Source organism: Chrysochloris asiatica, unplaced genomic scaffold, assembly GCF_000296735.1.
Source record: "Chrysochloris asiatica unplaced genomic scaffold, ChrAsi1.0 scaffold00047, whole genome shotgun sequence".
Taxonomy (NCBI): Eukaryota; Metazoa; Chordata; class Mammalia; order Afrosoricida; family Chrysochloridae; genus Chrysochloris; species Chrysochloris asiatica.
In genome coordinates this window covers 3,923,303-3,928,548 of record NW_006408565.1, presented here as the reverse complement: position 1 = coordinate 3,928,548, position 5,246 = coordinate 3,923,303, and positions in this window count along the sequence as shown.

Here is a 5,246-nt window from a genome sequence, read left to right as displayed (position 1 = left end):
TTTGAACCACCAATCTTGCAGCTCAAACTGACCTTGTGGTCTAGTGTTTATCCTACAGCACCACGCCGGACTCCTAACCACAGGAATGTTTTTATTAAAAAGAACACATTTCTGCTGAAACTCTGCACACAATTTCATAGATGGTCATTTTGGTGTCACCCCCTCTGAGAGTGCCACCCATCTTCATTCACACTCCTGTATCCCTCTAGTGGCATGGAGTAGACCACCCTGGATTGTGAAGGGCCTTTGTTAGCCCTGGTGAGGAATATAAAACCTGCCAGGCGTTTGCAGCCATCTGAACATCTTCTCTAGCGTTGGCCAGACAGGGCCAAGACGTGCACTCATAAATGCCAAGAGGTCATTATTTCTCTACTCCAGCAAAGGCACCCACTGCATGGGCACCTCCAACTTCCCACTGATCCCTAAGCCCTGATGACCTTTCAGTTTCTGGGGGCAGGGAGCCAGAGAGTCTGCTGGGGCAGAGGGCCTAGGACACAGAGAAGCCCTTTCAGCTGACTGGGTACCAAAAGGAGGTACTGACCTCAGAGTCCGAGGCCCTAAGCGTTGGCTGGGTAGTAGCAAAGGCATTTTGATTGGAATGATTAAGGTCCTGCGTCAAGCTCCCTATCTTGTCCCCATCAGCTTCCTGGTCTGACCTCTCACCAGCCCCCAATGATAGGAGAGGTCTCTAATTCTTGCTTCCTCTTCTGGATTCTGGAATTTTCTCCATGCTCCAGTCAGAGAAATGGTTCTGGGCAGAGACCATGCCTCAACCCACCCGTCTCACTTTGCCCAGATCCTGGAGGGCCAGCAGGGGCCAGTAAGTGCAAGTACAGCTACCAGTACCTCAGATCCAATCCATGCTGAGTTTTCACCCCTGAGCATCTTTGACCACACTATTCATTCTCCTAGGAATATCTTAACTTTTGCTTACACTGAAAATCACTGCAGCCTTATTCTTCAAGAGGTCCCTGGGTGATCACAATAGTTTGTCTTGGACTAACCTGAGCTTTGTAGGTTTGAACTCACCTAGGGGTACCACAGAAGAAAGTCCTGGCAATCTGCCTTCATAAAGATTACATCTACCAACAGTTCTGCTGTGTAACAAATGAATTATCATGAGCCAAGATTGATTCAACAGCAATGGGTTTTGGGTTTTTATTCTTTAAGGTACAACTCAGTTGCCACTCCTTACGTCTGTTCATTCTTTCATTTCATTCATATTTAAATTCATTCACTGAAAATATAGTAATTTCATTCATATGACTTGTTCCTTCTTCCTGTCTCTGCCAGGGACTGGGGTCACCATAAGGGCAGGACCGATTTTGAGGGCAAGGGGTTTAATGTCCTAAGTGAACAGCAAAAGGTAACCAAGCAGGATCTACTACATACTTTAGAGGGCTTAGTGCAAAATGACTACATGAGCCCTTCGTTCATAAATTAGGAAGAAGTTTGAAACAGCGATAGCAAGGCTTTAAACCAAGTGCCGGGACCTGTGTGATTGTCCAGGCCTTACACCAATGGAGCTGGCACTATAAACAAGTTATTCCATCCCCGAGGATGGAGGGTACCCCTAGAAGTCACATAGAGGAGCTGCTGTGCGCAACTGCCAAGACAGTAGGAGAAAGGCCACATGACTCCTTTTGGAAACTGCAGATTGTCCAAGGCAATGGTGAGAAGAGATGGAGGAGCCATTGGAGTTGGCCAGCAGACCCTATGGACTACCTTAGGGAGCTGGGTCTTTATTCCATGGGTAATGAGACCTACCCATAGTTCTAAACAAGGAAGTGATCATATTCCTCTTTTAAAAAAGATCATTTGGGCACCAAATAAGAAATGACAATACCAATAATCAGATGAAAAATGTTCAACTTCACTAAAAACCAAACTGCTTGTTGTCTATGAAAGCTCATGGTGACCCCATGTAAATCACAGTAGAACTGTGCTCTGTAGAGTTCTCAGTGGTTGAATTTTCGATTGCCAAGTCTGTCTTCTAAGGCTCTGCTGGGTGGACTTGAACGCCCACCTTTCACTTAACAGCTGAACACATTAGTCATTTGTAATGTAAACTCTTCTAGTCATAGTCTCTAACGTCCACCAAACATTTCTGCTCTGCTGGGCCTGGGTAAGAAAAGATGAGAGAAAATACTGATAGGATGGCATGATTCAGCTGTGGATGTTAGCAGAGTTCATTGTAATTAAAAAACATAGAACTCTAACCTGGGTATAAAATGAACCATCTCAGAAGCAGGAGGGGAGATCTCATCAAGGTAGAAGAGCCAAGAGAGAAGCGCATCCTTTGGAGCTCAGGATCCCTGTTCATTGAACCTCCTCAACCCAGGGGCAGAAAAGCTGTGTCTCCAGAGGGGTGGCAAAGGAGCAGCAGCAGCAGCAGAACCAAGAACCAGAACACGAGACAGAACAATGGAGCAAGTAAAGCTGAGTGACTTTGGATGGAGGCTTGTTCTAGAGTGGGGTGCCAGGGCTTCCAGGCCCTTAATTGGTGGAGCTACATTTGCTTCTACCATTCATCTGTCAGTTAGTCACACTGTGGTGACTTGCGTGTTGCTGTGATTCTGGAAGCTATGCTACCGGTATTTTAAATACCAACAGGGTCACCCATGGTAGACAGGTTTCAATTGAGATTCCAGACTAAGATAGTTTAGGTAGAAGGAGAAATGGACTACTTCCGGATATTTTGCCACTGAAAACCTTATGACTATCAGAGGAACACCGTCAGCACCAGAATACTGAATACTGAAACATGATGAAGAGCACCAGAATATTGTCATATACAGTGCTAGTAGATGAGTCCCTCAGGTTGGAAGGCACTCAAAATATGACTGGGGAAGAGCTGCTTCCTCAAAGTAGAGTTCACTGTGATGATGCAAATGGAGTAAAGCCCTAGGGATCTTCATTTGCTGATGGGGCACAATTCAAAATGAAGAGAAACAGCTGTAAACATCCATTAATAATCAGAACATGGAATGTATGAAGTATGGGTCCAGGAAAATTGGAAATTGTCAAAAATGAAATGGAACACATAAGCATCAATATCCTAGGCATGAGTGAGCTGAAATGAACTGGTATTGACCATTTTGAATCTGACAATCACATGGTTTATTATGCTGGGAATGACAAAATTGAAGAGAAATGGTGTTGCATTCATCATCAAAAAGAACATATCAAGAGGAGTCATGAGGTACAACACTGTCTGTGATAGGATAATATCCTACGAAGAAGAGCAGTTAATAGCACTATTATTCAAATTTATTCATCAACCACTAAAGCCAATGATGATGAAACTGAAGAATTCTACCTACTTCTTCAGTTTGAAATAATCAAACATTCAACCAAAAAATACTGAAAATCACTCGTGATTGGAATGCAAAGATTGGAAATAAAAAGAAGGATCAGTAGTTGCAAACTATGGCCTTGATGATAGAAATGTTGCTGTAGATCACATGGTAGAATTTTTCAAGACCAATGATTTCTTCATTGCAAACTCCTTTTTTTTAAACAACATAGAAGATGACTATACACATGGACCTTGCCAGACTGAACACACAGATATCAAATTGACTACTTCTGTGGACAGAGACAGTGGAAAAGCTCCATAACATCAGTCAAAACAAAGCAAGGAACAGACTGTGGAATAGATCATCAACTGTTCATATGTAAGTTCAGGTTGAAGATGAAGGATATCATAACAAGTCCACAATAACCAAAATATGATCTTTAACATATCCCACCTGAATTTAGAGGTCATCTGAAGAACAGATTTGATGCATTAGACACTAAAGACCAAAGACCAGAAGAGTTGTGGGATGCCATCAAGAACATCATACATGAAGAAAGCAAAAAGTAATTTAGAAGACAAGAAAGAAGGAAAAGACCAAAATGGATGTCAGAAGAGACTGAAACTTGCTCTCCAGCATAGAGATACTAAAGCAAGTAGAAGAAATGAGGAGGTAAGAGAGCAGAATAGAAAATTTCAAAGGGTAAATCTAGAAGACAAATACAAATATTATAATGAAATGTGCAAAGACCTGGATATAGGAAACCGAAAGGGAAGAACACGCTCAGCATTTCTCAAGCTCAGGGGACAAAGAAAAATTCTAGCCTTGACTTAAGGATTCTATGGGCAAAACATTGAATGATGCAGAAAGCATCAAAAGAAGATGGAATGAATATACAGAGTTACTGTACCAAAAATAAATGGTCAATGTTCAACTGTTTTAAGAGGTAGCCTATGATCAAGAACCAATGGCCCTGAAGGAAGATGTCCAAGGTACATTGAAGGCATTGGCAAAGAACAAGGCACCAGGAACTGATGGAATACAAATGGAAAAATTTCAACAAGCATGAGGTACTGGAAGCACTCACTCATCTATGTTGAGAAATTTGAAAGACCTGGCCAGCTGACCAGAAAAGGTCCATATATGTACCCATTCCAAAGAAAGGTGACCCAACAGAATGCGGAAATCATTGGACTATATCTTTAATATTGCATGCAAGTAAAATTTTGCTAAATATGATTCAAAACTGGCTGCAACAGTACATTGACATGCAACTGCCAGAGATTTATTTCAGTTTCAGACAAGGATGTGGAATGAGGGATATCATTGCTGATGTCCGATGGAACTTGGCTGAAAGCAGAGAATACCAGAAAGATATTTTCCTGTGCTTTATTGACTATGTAAAGGCTTTTGATTGTGTGGATCATGACAAGCCATGGACATTATTCCAGACACTCACTGTGCTCATGAGAACCTCTACATATACCAAGAGGCAGTTGTCTGAACAGAACAAGGGAACACTAAATGGTTTAAAAATAGGAAAGGTGTGCTCCAGGGTTGTATTCTTTCACCATTCTTATTGAATCTGGATGCTGATCACATAATCTGAGAAGATGAATTATATGAGGAAGAACGTGGCATCAGAATTGGAGAAAGTCTCATTAACAGCCTGCAATATGTTAATGATACAACCTTGCTTGCTGAAGGTGAAGAGGACTTAAAATACTTACTGATGAAGATCAAAGGCCATAGTCTTCAGTATGGGTTATACCTCAATGTAAGAAAACAAAAATCATCACCACTGGACCAATAAATAACATCCATACAACTGGAGAAAAGATTAAAGTTGTCAGACTTTATTTTTCTCGGATCAACCATCAACACTCGTGGAAGCAGCAGTCAAGAAATCAAAGGACATATTGCATTAGACAATCTGCTGCTGCACAA